General features: G+C 41.4%; 1 long non-coding RNA gene across 1 annotated transcript in view; it reads left to right on the top strand.

Annotated features, from left to right (window-relative positions):
• Positions 1-3,377: 3,377 nt before the first annotated feature.
• The window catches only part of LOC309836131, a 68,351-nt gene continuing 51,722 nt past the window's right edge, over positions 3,378-20,006 (top strand). Inside the window, exons 1-2 of the long non-coding RNA XR_014298099.1 lie at positions 3,378-3,701; positions 5,874-6,064. This is a non-coding gene — a long non-coding RNA (uncharacterized lncRNA). The remainder of the gene's footprint in view (positions 3,702-5,873; positions 6,065-20,006) is intronic.

Raw genomic sequence — 20,006 nt, 5'->3', positions numbered from 1 at the left:
GCCGACAGGATATGAACAGAACTGACTTTTACCGTTTCTGGAGTCCTGAAGAGAAATCTTTCCTCTGGCCCTTTCCTATTTCCTGCTGGAAGATGATGAGAACTGAAATGGCAGCCTTGGACCTCAAGATGGAAGCTGCATTTTGAGGATGACAGAATCTCCTTATAGCTTTGAACTAATGTGACAGAGAAAATGAACTCCCACCTTGTTTCAGCTGTTGTTTCTTTGGATCTCTTTTGTTATTGCAGCTGAAAGAATGTGGGGAACTCTGAAAGAGGTAAGAGGGGAGCCCAATTTAAACGGGAGTGGAGGGGCAAGGAAATCGTCTCCAGCGAGGCAGTCTCTACGAAGTGGGATGATGAAAGAGAGTGCTCAGGGCGGAAGGAACAGCATGTATGCTGTCCCCAAAGTGGGAAAGGACTTGATACATCTGAAAAACAGAATGAATGAATGAGAAGCCTAGGAGAGAGTCTGGGAGTCAAGATCACAGTGATCTTGAAATAGGAAGTCTCCAAAGTGTTTTAAGTACTGAGGTAATACTGCCTGATTTCTTTTTTTTTCTTTTCTTTCTTTTTTTTTTTTTTTTGCGGTACGCGGGCCTCTCACTGTCGTGGCCTCTCCCGTTGCAGAGCACAGGCTTCGGATGCGCAGGCTCAGCGGCCATGGCTCACGGGCCCAGCCGCTCCGCGGCATGTGGGATCTTCCCGGACCGGGGCACGAACCCACGTCCCCTGCATCGGCAGGCGGACTCTCAACCACTGCGCCACCAGGGAAGCCCCTGGCCTGCATTTCTTTTTCCAAAAGGTCCCTCTGACTCTGTTGGAGGGTTTGAGTGATGGAGGAGGTCACTTAACCTCAGCCGCAGATGATGGCAACCAGTACTAGGGGTAGGGCTGGGGGTGGAGAGAAGTGATGGTTTTGAGTAATATTTTGAAGGTATAATTACCAGGTCTCTTTGAAGTGCAAGATGTATGTCACTGAGAGGAAACATGCCTTCAAGATGATCCCCAAATTTTGAGAAGGAGGAGACCGGAGGAAGAAAAGTAGTGGCAGAGGAAGGCCAAATGTTTGGTTTCTTTTGAATGTGGTATGTTGGAAAGAGACAGAAAAATCAAATCCCATCATTCATTGCCAGTTATCAGCCGTGTGTGACTGGGAATGTTACCATTTTACAAATAAGAAAATAAGGTTTAGAGGTTAAGAAACATAAACTCAGCATTTTGAACTTAAAATCCATGGAGGTAACATGACTTAGTAGAAAGACCATGGGCTGTGGAGACAGATGCTCAGTTATATTGCTTCCTTATTGGGTGACCTTGACAAAGTCACTTAAATTCTTAGAACCTCAGCCTTCTCATGAAAAAAAAAAAAACAAAAAAACAAAGACTTGTCATAGGGATTAAAAATGATAACTTTTTATAAAACCCCTAGAAAGGTGTGTGGCATACTAAGCGTACGCACGCTCTCGTACAGATAGCATCTAAATCTAAAATTGCTCCAAGTGGTTTGCAGTTGAAACTTATACTGGGTGTTCAATTTGTGTAGCGATCAGATCATTTAGTCCCATATATATATTTTTAAAGAAGATGTTGGGGGTAGGAGTTTATTAATTAATTAATTAATTTTTGCTGTGTTGAGTCTTCGTTTCTGTGCGAGGGCTTTCTCTGGTTGTGGCAAGCGGGGGCCACTCTTCATCGCAGTGCGCGGGCCTCTCACTATCGCGGCCTCTCTTGTTGCGGAGCGCAGGCTCCAGACGCGCAGGCTCAGTAATTGTGGCTCACGTGCTTAGTTGCTACGCGGCAACTAGGGATCCTCCTAGACCAGGGCTCAAACCCGTGTCCCCTGCATGAGCAGGCAGATTCTCAACCACTGCGCCACCAGGGAAGCCCCCTAGTCCTATATTTTTATACAAAAACTCAGAAAGAGAGGAGGCTGAAAGACAAATCCAGGGCACTTTGCCTGGACCACTATATTCATGTAATGACCCTTGTTCTCCCTTGGTCTGAATGCTCAGGCTGAGGTGAGTCCCTAAAGGACGTTGAACTTGGACTTTGTGAATCATTGCTTAACGTATTCTGTTTTGCACTTTTCTAGAAGGTAAACGTGACCTCCTGGGAAGGTGATTATCACGCTCTAATAGTGAGATCTGAATCCAACTTAAACAGGTGTCATCACTTTTTAGATTTTTCATTTATAGTAACTCCACCCAGCCTCTTGGCATCTGGGAACATTTATTCAGTGGTCTGCAGCTAAAGCAAGAATACTACTTTCAGAGTAAAACGACTGAATAATTAACAAGGGTACCTTCTCAAGGTGAAATTTGGCCAAGGTATTAGCATTGGTACTCAGCAAAATGCCTAAGGTATATCATAGGTATTTGATGAAAGTACTTGATCATCACTGTGATTTTAAAATTCATTCAGTGACCTGGAAATTCTGAGGGTTTCTAAAAAAGATTTTTTCTTGGTCACCTCAGGGTATGTTGGGTTGTGTGTAATGGATTCCCTCTATAGAATTACCCACAGGTAATGTCCTCCATTGACAGGGGAAGTGGGGCTGGACCCTGAGTTAGCTGGACATATATTTGGAGCTTGGTGAGAGAGCCTGTCCCCTTGGCACTTCAGGAAGTTGAGGGGATAGTGTATATCTTAGATTGAAATTTTCAGAAGCTCAACACAAGGAAGGTGGCGTGGTGGGAATTTGCCTGTCTGGTGTGTAATTTGATCCGACTGGGAAACAGGGGTTTGCCTTTAACAGAGTTTTGTCTCTATCAGGTTACTATAATGAGTTCCCTCAACATCTCCTTAGGCATCATTCTTGCACCTGTTGATGGCGGGGGTTGAGTTTTTCAATAGACCACGCACCACTTCTACGTCTCATTTCTCGTGTTGGGTTTCAGCAGTTCTCACGCAGAAACACTGATATTCTATACCCATAACTATGCATCGTTACTGGAGGAGTGAGACACAAGGAGCAGAAAACTGTTTGCTCTTAGTTACTTTAAGTTTTTTAGAAGAGTAGCTGAACAAATTGAGAGAAATGGGAAGGAAACTAAATTGTACTGAAGAGAAATGCTGTTCTTTTATCCTTTGGACTTTTTTTTGCACAAGTGGCTCATCCGTAGGTTGAAATAATTATGAAACTTGGAATTTATCCAGTTCTGTAGTGGGTAATTACAAAATTGCTCTGTTTAATTATGCAGTATTTTATAGGAGGGCATTTTTAACCTTTGTCACTAGCGCCAAATGGAAGGCGACACAGCTCTTCATAATAAGTATCATAATTCTAACTGCATCTAAGGTTTACTTAGAAGCGATTCATTTTTAAAGACACGCTCTAATTTGTGTAATTTTTTTTAGTAGGTAAAAACTGCTGAAGTGAATTGTTTTGTGGTAACAAAAGTAAAACAAGAATAACTGCTTGTTAATAGTCTGCTCCACTACTCAAATATCCCGAGTCCATCTCTGGTGAACGTGAACACAGCGGGTTCATTTCTGAAACATGAAGCAAAGCTTATATAATCAAGTGGCTCATTAGAGAAGATCAGAGGATTTCAAAGTACACTTTAAAGACTAAAACTAATGTCCTGTATTTAAAGAGGAGATCAAAGTTGACACCACATCCAGAAGATCCTTTGCAAAACATCACTCTTCTGTGTTATTATCAGAAGTGACTTTCGCTGACCTTCGCTGTAAATCTATGTAGGTACTAATGACAGGTTAAACAGTTAAACGACCACATTTATTCATTCAACATGATTATCGAGTGACTTACGTGCAAGGCAATGTAAATCCAATGCTGCCTATAGTGTCTTTTTCGATTCTTTTGTCTTTAAAATGCAACTACTAAGGTAGCACTCTCAAAAAAAAGTGTCATAATATCTTGTATGTTATGTCTTGGGGGTGGGGTAGTTTAAAAGAATTAATAGAAGTAGAAAATATATCAACATTTATAAAAGTTTAAAAATGTGAATTTAACTCAGTTCAAACATTTTTGAATACCTCATACATAAGGTACAGGGCTCAACAGAGTGGGTTCTACCATGAAGAGTAAGACATGGTCTCTGTCCTTGAAAAGCCTTTGGACCAATGGGCGAGAGAATATATACAGGTGGATGACATTGCAGGAGCCGTAAGAAAGGGGCAGACAGGTGCTCTGTGGACACAGAGGTGAGGCATTCCTCTGTTCAGGGCCTTAAGGAAGGAGTTGGAGTCAGACCATGATGAGTAGGTTTTGAAGCATGTATTATGAAGGAAGAGCCTTTTCCCTGGACAACACTGTGGATGAAAGCTGGAGGTTGGGGTTGTGTGATGAGTGTTTACTGAACAGAAAGCATTTCAGTTTAGCTGGTGCTCAGTGATGCCTGAGGGGCATCACTTCATCAGCGGAGGAAGAGTGGAACAATGAGACGGGAAGTTTAAACGAGCTGAAAGGGTGTTATTATAGGTATTGGCTCACACGCTCACGGGGGCTGAGAAGTCCCGCGACATGCCGTCTGCAAGTTGGAGAATGAGGAAAGCTGGTGGTGTGAGTCTCAGTCCTAGTCTGCCTGGGGCCTCAACGAATTGGGTGATGCCCCCCCGTACCGGTGTGGATAATCTTTCCTCAGTCTGCTGATTCAGACGTTCATCTTTTCCAGAAACACCCTCACACGCACACCCAGAAATAATGTTTCACCAGCTATCTGGGTATCCCTTAGTGCAGTCAAGTTGACCCATAAGATGAACCAGCGCAGAAAGTAAAGTCCCGAGTTGACAGTCCTGCTTATTAGCCGTGTGAATCTGGATGCCACTTACCATTCAGAATCTTAGTTTTCTCATTTCTAAAAGGATATCAAATTAATTTTGGTCTGCATTGTCAGAATAAATAGCTTACACCACAAAGATAAACCTGGAAATCTCAGTGATTTTAAAGCAATGAAAATCGAGTGTCTCCTAACATCTCAGTCCATTTGGTTTTGGGGGGTGGTGGTGAGGCAGTGTGGGGTAGGGGATGACTTTCAGGCACTCCGTCCTGGGATGCTGTCATCCTTAACCTATGACCCCCAAGTTTGCCACAGAAGGGAAGAGAGAGGAAGAGAGTGTGGGAGATCTCTTAGGGACCAGGCCTATACAAAACCCAAATCTGTTCACATTCCATTGGCCAGAACTAGTCACATGGCTCCACCTAGATATTTGGAGCTTAGAAATCAAGTCTTTTGTGTGCCAAGGGGAAAAAGGAAATGTTTGGGGGGAACACACAACAGTGCTCTGTGAATCTCCATTGTTGTCATGGAGTTAGTATATGTGAAAAGGCTCGGGTAATGTACATGAAATGCTATATGCAAAAGGGCTGGTGTCATGTAAATCACTCCTTGATATGTTTGTTTTTTAAGACTGCAAAGATAGATTGGGGCCAAGACAGTGAGGTCCCTAAATTATTGTCAGTTAAGGAATTTATAGTTTACTCCATGGGTTATGGGGTGGAACTAAAAGCTTTTGAAGAGGGGGGTTACTTAAACAAATTTGTGCATTGGGAAGATTGAACAGCTGTCTTTCGGCTGGAGATTTTGGGAAAACTGTAGACAGTAGTCTCTTTCAGTTGTTGAGGAGCTATAGGGCCTGGACTAGGGCAGAGCAGAGGTGACGTAAGGGGAGGGAGAAGCCTGCCAGTGGACTGTGGCATTTTATTAGTCTTTGTACCTGTGGTGTCTTCCACAGAACCTGTGCTGTAATATATGTTAAATAAACATTTCTGAATGAATCAATCAAGACTCGAATGGATGAGTTAATGAATTTCATTCTATAGAACGGTTAGTTTTGTATATGACTGTCTTCTCATATAGATAATAAATTCATTGAGGCTGGGAATCCTTTGTTTTCATCTTTCTGTAGGAAAGGTCTCGATGTGAGTCTAATAAGCACTAACAATTAAGGGATATGTGTGGCAGAGTCCTCATACGTGAAATTGATGAAGAGACTTTGCAGCTGAGGATTATCCTGGCTACACCAAGACGTAACAAAGAAACGAAGGAACAAAGCCCATGAACCCAGGAGACCTGGAAGTTACTCAGACATAAGGACAGGTAAGTCACCTATGTGGTTTCACATCTTTTATTGATTTCACCATAAATTTCTGACTTCTCTGCATGACATTTAACATGACAGAATTTTACTTTGCTAAAATCCAGAGGATTTATGAAATAAGCACTACTTGCTATAAGAAGCCCAAAGAGCCCAAATAAATGAATATTGTAAAACTGTCAAATAGTTTACTAAAGAAAAACTATAATGACAAACGTGTTTGCTTTTCAATTTAAATGAAACATCTGTATAAGCAGAATATTGTCTATGTTTACTACATTGTTTTGTTTAACTCTCATTTTTTATACACTCAGGATTTCAGTAATTTCATCATTGCTTCTGACAAACCATTTAAACATTTCTTTTACATTTCTCTGTTTTTCTAATGAACTTTTATATCCATTTGAATTAACTGGATTGGTGATAGAGCAGTTCATAGAAATCAACAAATGTACTTAAAATTGTATGATATAGTTATCATATCAATTTCAAGGTGAAAAATTTATTTATGGATTCAATAAATATTGACTGGAGGTCTTCCATATGATAGTTCTACACTAGGGGTGAGGGATTCAGGCGTGACTTTACAGACAGAAGAAAGCCAGCAAATTGAATCTTTGCTCTTCAATAGATGGAAGCTGATGATGACAGAATCTTCCAAATATTTTTGGTCAAGAGAGCTTTTCAATGTGGGAAATATCAATTTTCCCTACAACTTTAAGGAAATGATATTTACCTTTATATTGTGGTGTGTGCTTGGAACAATGATTAATCCATTATTTCAGCTGTAAAATGTCTAAAAATCAGAGGGCTATCAACTTTGTCATCATAGAGGGCTATCTACTTGGTTTTCTAATCCTCTTAGTTTTAGAGTTGAAAGAACTTGCATAGGTGTTTTCAAAACGGATGTATATGATACAGATACACACATATAATACACACAGTATTTTATATATATTGTATATTTTTCACAGTAAAATAATGTAAGTATACTATGCTCTATTTTCAACGACCTAGAAACTCTAAGTGCATTCTTTGGCAAAGTATATAGCATCTGAATTGTACGGGGTAGATCACAACTTGCTGTGTTCGGTTGTGATATATTGACATATACTATATATATTTAGTACTATGTGAATTGATCTTGGAACAGGTTAATTAACTCGAGCGATTAATAGAATGATCTGTTAATTTGTAGGTCATTAGAGCAGAGAACAGATGCACATCAGCCTTTATGAAATTTTAATTTTTTTAGGTCATGAGGGTTTAGGACCACAGAATCCTAACCCCATGGACACATTTTAAAAGAAAATTTGACCAAAGATTAATTTTATTCAATTATAATTTTTGTGTGTTTGCTTATAAGGCTATAGTGATTTTTAAATGGATTAGACAAACATTACTCATATCAGCAGGAAGAGAAAAATCATTCTGGGAAATGTTTAATTGGCGTTCCCTAAACAAAGGACATCTGATCAGATTAGCTTGGGCTAGGCTGTGTGCTAAGTCTTCCCTTTGGTTATTCAAAATATGTATTACCATGTTAAAGTATTGGGGATGCTTCAGTGGAAAAAAAAACTATTGAACTTTGCTTGCAGTTAACAAACTAACTTAATTGTGCAAGGAAAGTCTATTTTTCTTGGAACACCAATTAACACTACACAGAACAGTTTTTCTTTAACATCAGTTTAGGAAGTACTGTGTTAGCTAATTCAAAGACTGTGCTTAATATTATTAAAAATTTCAACTTGAGATGAACCCTAAGCCCAAACTGAATGCATTGATTTAGTTTCATGACTGTGTGTAAAACCCTTGATGATAATCTGGCCAACCTGCTCTACCTGGGTTTTCCTAAATGTGTTGTATGTTATGCTTTCTTGCTTGTCCATGGTGCCCTTCACTTTGTCTTCTAGAATGTCCTTGAGGTTAAATTACACGAAGCCTGCCTGTCTTAGCTCAAGTGGGTGTCAGGACCCACAAAATAGTTCTACGACCCCTTCTAAATCAGTCAAGAACTGTGAAGGTTCCTAGATTTTACCCTTTCAGGCTAATGTTTCAGCCCAGTGCAGTGTCGTGGATGCTGGGAGAAGACACGACACTCCTGGGTAAGAGACAGAGGACTTTACTACTCCCCGCAGAGCAAGCAGCACGAGCTCCATGCCTGTGTCAGCTCCTTTTGTCCCCAAAGTCACAGGGATGGCACAGAGCGTCCTGGACGCTGCACATGGACTGGGTTTGCTTCACAGCTGAGGAACCCTGAGCTTAGGAAACCCCAGTCTTTTGTAATAAATGGACTGTAAGGAAACTTGCCTGATTTTTGCCCAGGAGGGAGACAAGATTTTTATTATTCTGCACAATGAGCATTTTTTAAACTTTTTATTTTATATTGGAGTAGAGCCAATTAACAATGTTGTGATAGTTTCAGGTGAACAGCAAAGTGACCCAGCCATATATACACATGTACCCATTCTTCCCTGAACTCCCCTCCCACCCAGGCTGCCACATAACATTGAGCAGAGTTCCCTGTGCTGTACAGTAGGTCCTTGTTGGTTATCCATTTAAAATATATTAGTGTGTACATGTCAATCCCAAACTCCCTAACTATCCCTTTCCCCCGTCTTTCCGCCACTGGTAACCATAATTTTGTTTTCTATGTCTGTGGGTCTGTTTCTGTTTTGTATGTAAGTTCATTTGTACCATTTCTTTTTAGATTCCGCATATAAGCGATATCATATGATATTTCTCCTTCTCTGGCTAACTTACTTCACTCAGTATGACAGTCTCTAGGTCCATCCATGTTGCTGCAAATGGCATTATTTCATTCTTTTTAATGGCTGAGTAATATTCCATCATATATATATATATATATATATATGGTATGTATATATATATATATATGTATATATATACACCACACCTTCTTTATCCATTCCTCTGTCAATGGACATTTAGGTGGCTTCCATGTCTTGGCTATGGTAAATAGTGCTGCTGTGAACATTGAGGTGCATGTATCCTTTTAGACCATGCTTTCCTCCAGATGCATGCCCAGGAGTGGGATTGCAGGGTCATATGGTAGTTCTATTTTTAATTTTTTAAGGAACCTCCATACTGTTCTCCGTAGTGGCTGCACCAATGTACATTCCCATAAACAGTGTAGGAGGGTCCCCTTCTCTTCACACCCTCTCCAGCATTTATTGTTTGTGGATTTTTTGATGATGGCCATTTTTACTAGTGTGAGGTGATATCTCATTGTAGTTTTGATTTGCATTTCTCTAATAATTAGCAATGGTGAACATCTTTCATGTGCAAAACATTTCTTCCCCGTGTTCTAGCAGAAGACACCATTTCTATCTTCTGAGGCTGTTAGCTGTACAAACATTCCTAAAAGAAGAAAAGGCTGTCAGCACCTCTATGCAGAAGATGTGCAGAAATGAGAAAGACCCAGGCAGTGTTGTCTCCCGGCACTAAAACCCATGTCACCAGTTGTGTGCTGTTCCTTGAATTCCTGTAACAACCTGTATGTTCTATGATCACAGCACTTCTTGAATTGCTCTAAGCCTTGCTTGTCTGGAGAGGCCGTGTCCTTACTAACATATTTACCATATCCAGCTGGGTACCAGGTACAGAGTAGACATTTGGCAAAGTTTATGAGATATAGGCTTTAAAGATTTTTTACTATCCTTTAAATATTTTCTGGATTGGTTTTCAAGTTTATTGCCCCAACTACCCTGGGAGGAGGGACAGAAGGTCTCAAATGGCTTTAATCACTGGGGGGAAGTTTTCCTTTAATAGGAAAGTGCTAGCAGCTGCAGCAGATAGCTTAGCAATCAATGGCTGTGAAGATAGAGAAGGGCCAGAGCAACTGGAGTGCTAGTGGCCAAGCAACAAGAGTGTTGAGATGGTGGTGGCAGTGAACCACATGTCAGGGACAGAGCCACAATCCCCAACAGCAGATGTGTAAGACTTTAGGCCATGCAGCATCTGGATAGGATTTTAAAAGATGTTTAGGAGGTTTCTGGTCACAAAAATGGAAAGGAGAAATAGAATAGCATGTGAGAGACAGAAATGTATGTTTGGGGAGCACCCAAGTAATTATATATACTTTCAATTTATAATAACTTAATTGTATATACATATTTTAAGTAAATTTATATATATAAAGAGATGAAGAGTTGGGGGAGATTCGACCAGACTACTGCCCATCAGGTCAAGAATCCAGTGAAGGGTCATCTTGTGTTCCCCCAGTGACCCCAGAGTGATCCCATGTTTGATCTGGACTCTCACTTATTTCTCCCCCCACCCCCAATAAACACAGATCTAAGAGAACACTGGCTCATCGGTGATGGATTGAAAGCTGAGCTATTTTGCCAGGTGGTTTTCAAAAGTAAACACTCTGCAGATTTCAAGAAACTTTTTTCTCTTTGTAAATGCTTCTTGAGGTAAATAGTTTCCAGAAATGGAGGTGGGGGAATGGCATTGATCAGAGAGGTGGGAGTTGTTTTTCCTTTCAGGAGTTCTGGAGTGTTTATCATCTATTTGGCTTTTGTCCCATATCTTGCCTTGAATGGCCATTGCCTTATCGACTCTTTGCTGGTATCATTTGCGTACATTTTCAGGTGCCTCATTAAACATTTCTGGGCGGCTGACATCCTTTGTCAATACAGACTTTTATTATTGAGTACCCACAGATAATTTGGTAATGTTTTAGGGGCTTGGGTTTAGTACTGGAAATGCTCCCATGATCTCCTTATCCAATCAAAGGAGAATAAGTGCAAGAATCATGAGTATGCGCTGGGAACGAGAGTTGGTTTATACGATTCTTTGTGTTGATTCTGGAATAATCAGTTGATTTAAGCAGACAGTATGGGTCTTCATTGCCTGGAACTCAGTGCACTAGAAAAGAAACAGCATAGTGAGTGAGAGAGAGAGAGAGAGAGAGAGAGAGAGAGAGAGAGAGAGAGTGAGTGTGTGTGTGTGTGTGTGTGTGTGTGTGTGTGTGTATTAGTCTGTCGGTTTGTGTTTTACCAATAGAGTACACTTAATAGAACTTCACTGTACTCGTATGTTCTTATTTTCATTACCAAACATCCTTCCATTTTTGTTTTGTTCTCTTTATCTCAACTTAAATTAAGAGAAAGCAAGAGAGTTTGAGATAATGTTCAGTTAATGTCTACATCTTGAAACATACTTCACTTTTCTCTGGCTGTCTAATGATTAGGTTACAGTAATTACATTCAGGCGTTTTTGAGCCAGAGATACAAGTGAGCTGTGTGTTTAGTTGCAGGCTGTCTGTATTACTTTGCAGTCTTCTTCAATATATTCTAACTGCAGTCACTTTCGTCTAATGGTAAGTCACAGAAAACCAATAACATCCTCAAGAAAAGGGTTAATGACATTTCCTTCTCCTCTGGGGCCCTTAAGATTTTGCTGAATCTCTTTCCAGGACTGGTTAAATCCTATTAATGTCAAAGTAAAAGCAGAATATGCTGCACCCGTCGGCACTCACCCTGTCTCTGGTCATGGGTGATGGCAAGTACCGTATTTCCTTCTAGAACTCATCTGAGCAGCTTTGAAATCTAGTCCCATCAAATCCTGGATTTAACCAAAGGAGGGATGTCCCTGTCAACGCTGCCCAGTGAATAATCAAATCCAACCTGCAATTGTTCAGGTTGCCAAACATTTCTGTGGTTGAGTCATGGGGACATTTTCCCCCTTTGAATTAAAATGGGGAGTAGGGGTGGGCAAATAAAGCCAGACAGAGAGACAGAGACAGAGAGAGTGAGTGAGTGCAGGAATTCTTTACAAGTACAAATTTTATAGGTAAGATACCTCCCTCCATTCCTGCCAAGAAAACAAAAGGGCAATACCTGGACAAAGGAGGAGCTGTATCTTTCCAAAAGGTTTTGAGAATAAATAAAACATATACTTCACTCCATTCCTTTTCCTGTTTTATTAATTGCCCTAGAGCAACGCTTCTCAAACTTTTATGAGCACAGAAATTACCTGGGGATGTTGTTAAGCAGTAGCTTCTTGTTCAGTAAGTCTGGGATGAGGCCTGAGATTGTGCATTTCTAACAACTCCTAGGTGATACTGATGCCCTGGGCCACACTTGGTGTAAAAGCCAGAGCAGGAGTTCTCAAAGTGTGGTCTCTTGACCAGCAGCATCACCTAGAAACTTGTTAGAAATGGGAATTCTGGGGGCCCAGCTCAGACTGACTACAGTGGGTAGAATGCCCCCCCCAAGATGTCTACCCTCTTATCCAAGGATCCTGTGAATGTATTACATACAAAAGGAAGTTTGCAGATGTAATTAAGGTTTATGGACTTTTAAGATAGGGAGATGATTCTGGATTATCCAGGGGGCCCAGTCTAATCACAATGCGTCCTTAAAAGTAGAGAACTTTCTCTGGCTGGAGTCAGAGAGATGCAGCAGAAGGGAAACTTAGAGAGATTCAAAGCATGAGAGAGACTGGCCTTGCTGGAAGGGGCCACACGGAAAGCATGGGAAGGAGTGCAGGCCGCCCCTACAGGCCAAGCTTGGCCCTTGACTGAGAGGCAGCAAGGAAAGGGGGACCTCAGTCCTACAACCACAAGGAACTGAATTAGGCCAACAACCTGAATGAGAGCAGAAGCCGATTCTTCCCCAGAGGCTCCAGGAAGGAAGGCAGCCCTGTCAGCCCCTTTGATTTCAGCCCCAGGAGACTCTAAGCAGAGGACCCACTTGAGCTGTGCTGTATCTGAACTTCTGACCCACAGAACGGTGAGATAACGCAATTGTGTTTTGAAGCTACCCAGTTTGTGATGATTTGTTACAGCAGCAGTAGGAAACTAACACACTGACTGAATCAGAAGCTCTGAGTGGGGGCCCACGATCTGCTTTAACAAGCTCTGCAGTCATTCTGATGCAGGGTGTGGAAAGATCATTCTCTAGAACACGCACAGAGCCCAACATAAATGGGGTTCTGCCACATAACAGCTGTTGCAGCACTGCCCAGTCTCACTAACATCCCTAATCTTTCATTTTCTCCTTTGAAACATGGGGTTAATAAAACAGTGTTGATGTGAGAAATTTGATCTAAATCTCTGGTAGAATATTTCACAGTTCTTATCATAGTAGGTCCTCAAATGTTACCTCCTTTCCTTCCTTCCATTTCCTCCCATGGACACACTAAATGCAAACAGTGCTGATGATTCTGATGTCAGCTTTCTGAGGCTTAGGGCTTGGAACTTGACCTTGATTGTCATTGTGTAAATATGATCTGGAAAGGAAAAACAAAAGCACAGGAAGGAGATGCAGGTCTAAGATGCGGTTGCCCTGCTCAGCTTCATTGCTACTCTTCCAAAAAGAGAACAATGAAGATGTTTCCCTTGTTTTTAGAAAAAACAATTCAGCACTATGTAAGTCTAGATATAGAACATTTGGTTCTAAACATGACCCTCTGATCATGGCACTAGAGTAAGTCAGTTCTTTACATCATGCAGTCTTTGTAGTGGGATCACAACTGCACAATATGTTTATATGCTGTACATTCTCAATGCAGTGTACTAATTTGCTAGTCTGCCAGAGTGCTCTGATGCTCATTAATTTTAAAAGTTTCAAGTATATATATATATATATATTTTCATTTGTGTCCACCCCTGAGCAGGAAATATTTGCTGATTCTTCCTCCTTTCTCCACTCTGCATGGTGAGCTGCTTCCTTGGATGATTACACGTTCTTCTCCGTGATCGCTACAGCTCTGTCTTTCTGACAATCCATCACTGTGTGATGAAATTTGTTGATTGGGTTTATTTTGCAAATGATGCAGTTTGCAAAGTTCCAGGTTCATAGTCATTTTCCACTGCTGTCTAGAGAAGACTAAAACTCTCAATCAATCAACATTTCTAGATTAATTTTTCCCTCTCTGAGAAATAAAAAAAAGTCAATTAAGAGTTAAACTAGGCTTCCTGGCTTATGTATTTATTAATCAATCAACCTTCCACATAATACTAATGTTTGTGGTACAATGTCCACATACCTATTTCTGTGTCTGCCAGCTTGAAAACAGTGCTGTGCTGAAGCAAGATTCTATCTGCTGTGAACATTTTTATAATGAGCTGCAGCCCTGGAAACATTGAAACCCATTTAAAAAGTGACCTGAATAATTTCTCAGAGAAAATTAACTGGGTGAAAGATCATGAATAAGAAGTAAATATATATTTAAATAGCATCAAGATGGCATTATTCTTTACTGTGCAGCTTTTGGTTTTACTCACATAAAACTGCATCTGGGTAATTTGGGGAGGCATTGGGGGATTCCATGACTTCCTTTAAATATACTTAGAGCTCAAATCCCACATCCACATCATATTTCCTATTGTTATGTGTGCTAAATGCTCTTAGTGCCCAGAGAATGATGCTAAATCTCCTTTTGTGTTTCACCTGTTGATTTTCTCCAACAATGGGGTATACAATGGGGTATACAACTAACTTTAGATTAGTTTACCTAAAGTGTGGTCTTCAGACCGGAAGCATCAACTTCACCTGGATTCTAACATCACTTGTTAGAACGGCTGAATCTCAGATTCCAGATCTTCTGAATCAGAATCTGCATTTGAACAAAATCCTAGGCAATTTGTTTGTACCTTAGAAGGTGGGAACTGCTGGAGCAAAAAAGGGTCTGGGAGGTGGGATGTGGGGACCATGGAGTGTCAAGGACGGAGGTGGTGAAAGACAGTATTGGACAGAAGTGTGCTTCTCACCTGCTTGTTGTCAAGGCCTGGAGCGTTTGGGAAGAGTCTGCTGTGCTCTTTTTATCCTGGTGTTTGGTAGGATGCTAAATGGTTGAGTAGGTTTGAGGGTGTAGTTTATAATTATGCGCTCACAGAGCAGATCTATGTGGCTTGCAGTCCACTTTCTAATGTAGCGTCTTCCAAATTTTAGCATGACTTTTTTTTTTTTTTTTTTCTTTTGCGGTACGCGGGCCTCTCACTGTTGTGGCCTCTCCCATTGCGGAGCACAGGCTCTGGACGCACAGGCTCAGCGGCCATGGCTCACGGGCCCAGCCGCTCTGCGGCATGTGGGATCTTCCTGGACCGGGGCACAAACCCGTGTCCCCTGCATCAGCAGGCGGACTCTCAACCACTGCGCCACCAGGGAAGCCCTAGCATGACTTTTGATGAGAAGCAGCGTGGATAATGGAAAGGCTAAGGGTTTTGTGGCTACCCAGAACTAGGTTTTAACACTAACCCTGATAATATTATTGATCGTGTCGATAGTTTCGGTATGTGTAAAATAGGCAAAATAGTAGTGCTGTCACTGATGGATTACATGAGATGATGCACGGGAAGCTCGAAGTTCGGTGACCAGAAACAAGTAGGCTTCTAACAAATATGTCTTTGTTTCTCCTTTTCTACTGACCATTCATTGGTCCATTGCATCCCTATTGTCACTGAGATATAAATATATGTATACAGCTCTATCTATCCATGTATCTATCCATCCAACCATCTATCTGTCCACCATCTGTTTATCTATCCTTGTTCTTTTCTTTCTACCTATCTTTTCCTTCTGTCTTCTGGTATCAGTAATTACTTTCTGACTCAGCATCTGGCGTGCCCCCTCCAGCATCTCCGCTCCCTTTCCCACCTTGGCAAGTGAAGACATGGGGGTGAGTCAGGTCCTTGGGAAGAAGTGCTCCAAACAGCTGAGCTTGCAAGTTATTGATTGCTGTTGTAGTCTACATAACAAGCATTATGTGTGAGTAATGTCCTGCTTCATGGGCCACTAGTTTCTTTTTTCCAGAAGGTGACTGGCATTTCCCAGAGCCCAGAATTCCTTCTCACCTGTTCTTAGGGGTCTGCTGGCCAAGTGAGATGGGCTTAGATCTGGATTAGATGTTGCCATGCACATTTCTTTCCCAGCCTGTTCCCCATTCCCTACGTACTTCTGTAACAGTGCCGGGTGATCTCATCAATATGTGTAAGGAAGGTGAAAGTCAGTTTAGGCTTCTGCTGGCATTTGGGTTCTGCCAGTACTAGACTCCCCACTTCCTGAGGGTGTGGAAGGAATGAGGTGATCGCACACCTTACGCCGTGTCCTTACAGGGAAGACTCTTGAACCCAGGTGCGTGCAGGTGATCCGTGGTAGGACCCTGGCATTGAGAGAACGAGATTTTGATACTGAAGCGGATCTTTCAGTATGAACTGGAATTATTCCCCGCTGAGCCAAACTGCTCATTTATCTTGGACCTGACAAAAATCTGCTCCGGCATATGGTTTCCCCTTGGATAGGAAAAAGAAAGTCATTTTAATTGCTAGTTAAGACTGCTGGGTTACTTTAATTTGCAGGCTCTTTATTAACTGTGATCTATTTCATTTAAAGGAGCTATAAATGAGGTTTGGTGTGAGCCTCCCAATTATTAAATTTCACAGGCACCGTTAAGAGACTTGAGGTCACCCTTTTTGAGACTCCGAGCCACTTATGTTTAAGAACGTAGCAGACTTGAAGTGTAAGCAGAGTTTGCACACACAGTAGGTTCTTAATAAATGTTTGAAAACTTGAAAAGGAGGATGTCTATATGCTCATTCCCCATTTTCTTTCTTACACTTGTTCCCACCGGTGGGTCAGGGCGTCATTTCTCCTCATTAAATCTCTCAAGTTGAAACATACCGCAACAGTTGCTTAAAATATCTGCTGCAGGGGTTGAAAGCTGTGTTACTTACAGTGAGTTCATCCAGCCAATTTCCTTATTCTAGTTTGACTTAAATGAAGGCAAGTAGGAGTAGTAACAGCTTCAAATAGTATACCTACTGTGCCACAGAGACCGAAGGGTGCGGTTTAGCCTGTGGGATGTAAGTTCTATTAAACTGTTCAAGAAAAGAGTGGATGTTGATGGAAAGAATATAATACTAGCATCTATGAGACCTGTGTTCTTGTCCCAATTCTACTCATCCCTGACTTGTGACCTGGAGCAAGTCATCCCTCTCTCCAGGTCTCACTTATTTCACCTGCAAAACATAAGGCTAGAGATGAAAATCTAGTTCAGGTTCCAGAGTTCTCAGGCTCTGTTATTTCCTCTCACATCCCGGTCAGATCACAGAAACTGGATTCTTGTTTTGGTTTTACCTCCAACTTGTGGTTTAACTCAGGCCAGTTGTTCTGGGTCTTCATTTCCATATGTCGCTGTAATTTATGAGGGATATTCCTGGGCTTTAGCCTTTAAGTTGTTAGTTGAACACATTTTGAAAGAAATGCTGGGAATCTCAAATGTGGTGTATCTGTATGTTGCCTCGGTTACCAGAAGAGACAGAACACAGCTTAACCCCCTTGTGATGACTCAGAGAAGTTAGTTGAACAGGGACTTCCCGCTGAGTCATCTTGACGTGTTTGTGCCCTTGGGGCTGTGGAGGTGCCTCAGCCTATCACCTCAGTCAAGGACATGGGATTGTCATAGTGTTTAGTTTCTCTGTCTTGTCCCCCTTGCTGTCAACTGTCACTTCTTAAGCTGTTGGTTACCAGGGAAATGCTGGTAACAAAACTTAAAATCAGTGACCTTAAATTTATACATTACACCAAACCCACAGCTTCTGCCTTGAGGGCGGCTCTCTTTCTTTTCCTTGAGAGTGAAGTGCATTTCATTTGCAGCTTAGAGGCCTTAAGCTGACTTATTTGGTTGATGTTGGTGACCTGAATGTCTAGAGTTTGCCAGAAATCTAAGTAAAAGCTGTGGTGGGAGCAGGCATTTCTTATGTGTGGCCGTATGCAAATATGTATTCAGTAATAGATCATGTTCAATATAAAAAAGTAACATTTAAAAAATCTTTTAAATCCCATATAGCACATAGCACAGTGTCCTGTACATAGTAGACAGCTAGTAAGTTTTGTGAAAATGCAATCTGAACTCGATTGTGTGGGTTCCCAAGTCACATATATCTGATGGTCATTTAATTAAAAAAGATGTATTATGAAGGGATTATGTCTATCTATCTATCTAATCTCCTGAGATTTCTCAGGCCTCCCTGCGTTGTGGGTACAAATGGCAGCACTTTAACAGGAATGACCCAAATTTCACTCGTCCCAAGATGCTCATACAGGATTTTGAATACTTTGGAAAGTCCCCAGATGTGCTTATAAGCGTGTCTATTACTGCCGGATGCTAACACGACCCCTGGGCTTTAACACGACGTTCTCTGGGTTTTGCTATGTTTGCAGATCGTAGCCCTGGGGTGACGGAAGCTGTGCTACATTTTACTGTGAAATAGGGACTGACTGCTGATCTTCTGTCTCACTCTTCCCCCACCTTGATCATCATCACCATCACCATCACCATCACCATCATCATTATTTTTGATAGGAGGAAGAGGAGTGTTTTCCTAAGCAGTGTGGTTTCAGTGAAACAGCTGCAGTTTCCCCTCGCCCCCTCCCCTCGCCCCATGACACTCTTTCCCTTTCTTCAAGCTGAGGACCTCCACCTGAGGCTTTCCTCTGGGCATGCCCATTCTGCCCACCTTCTCTTCCCTTTGATGAGGTCTCTGAGAGGCAGTTTCTTATGGACTCTTCCAAGTAAGATCCTGATGAGCTCACTGTACCCATTCACTAGATGAGCCCAGATACCTGAGACTATCAGCTTAGGTCCCTGCTGGGGCCCCAAATTTATGGAGTCTGGAACATGCTGGATATTGTACACTTCATTTAGGAACCACCCAGGAGGGGATATATCCATAACATGGATTGCCTTTGATGATGCGGGCTTTGAGGGAGAGTTTGTGTATCATTCGGACCTTTATTTTATCTTTGCACTATCATGTCATGGTGCCTGGCCATAGTGAGTTCATGCTTTTTAAACTCCTTCACCAATAGCTGGGCGGAAACAGGGAGAGAAAGGAGCTTAGATATCATTTTAGCAAGGTGTATGGTGAAGGAAGAGGGTAAAATGGTTACATGAAATGAAACGTTTGAAATCAGTGGCAGGTCTCAATTATCCATCAATTCCTCGATTCCTCTGAGTGCGGGGCTAACAACAGATGGAATCTCTATATGCTTGTATGTCCACATACACACTGGTTGCCAGATATAGAGCATGTTCTTTTCATTCCACCTGGAATATGGTAGAGAGATCAAAGGCTAACTCCTGTTGCTTTTTCATTCCTCAATAGTGGTTGAGAAACTATCTCTGTTATGTTCCACTTTGTAGAATAGACATCATAAAATTTCAAAAGTAAAGCTAAAATGTTAGTGGAAAAGATCTGTGTGAGTGTGTGGTATGTGAGTGTAAATATGTGTGTTCTATTTTCTATAGCTGTCACCTGCTTTCCAAAGATGTTCTTAAAAGGTATAGACAAATCCAAGGGATTCCCCATGATACACTTAGCCTTGAGCCTTACAATAACCTTCTCAAATCCAATAAACAGTAGCTCTATGACTATTTTATTATATGCTGTGATGCTCACAGTTGTAAGTAGTTACCCTGAACTTTGGCTCCTTTTTGGTTTTTGAAGTTTTATGACTCAGTGAACTTGAAGTGATGGATTTAGAGGAAGGCTGCTCTGACCTGCTCTGGAATGATGCACCTTTGTACGTTGTCCTCACCAGAAGTACAAAATTATTCTACAAAATGAATGTAATTCTGTTGCAACTAGTAGAAAAGAAAAGGGAAGATAGAAGAATAAAATTCAGAGGAATCATATTTCAAATAAACATCTTTGGGTCCTCATAAAAACACTAGGTTTTGTGATGAGGTGTCGGCTCCCTAAAAATGCCCCCCTGAAAACATCTGATTTTTATGGCGCTTTAGCAGTCAATCAACCAATCAATCAGTTAAGCAATTAGTAAGTGTGTTTGAGTACCTATTATATGTCCAGGATCAGTAGATTATATTAATGAACGAATAAATTTATTTACCTGACAAATACTTATTGACAGCCTTTGTATTAATAAGGCATCAGTTAGGTGTTGTCAAGAC

The sequence above is a fragment of the Grampus griseus genome (genome assembly GCF_964374135.1).
Source record: "Grampus griseus genome assembly, chromosome: 18".
In the NCBI taxonomy this organism is placed as follows: domain Eukaryota; kingdom Metazoa; phylum Chordata; class Mammalia; order Artiodactyla; family Delphinidae; genus Grampus; species Grampus griseus.
The sequence above is the reverse complement of the archived record's forward strand: the minus strand, read 5'-3'. Positions and strand labels throughout refer to the sequence as shown.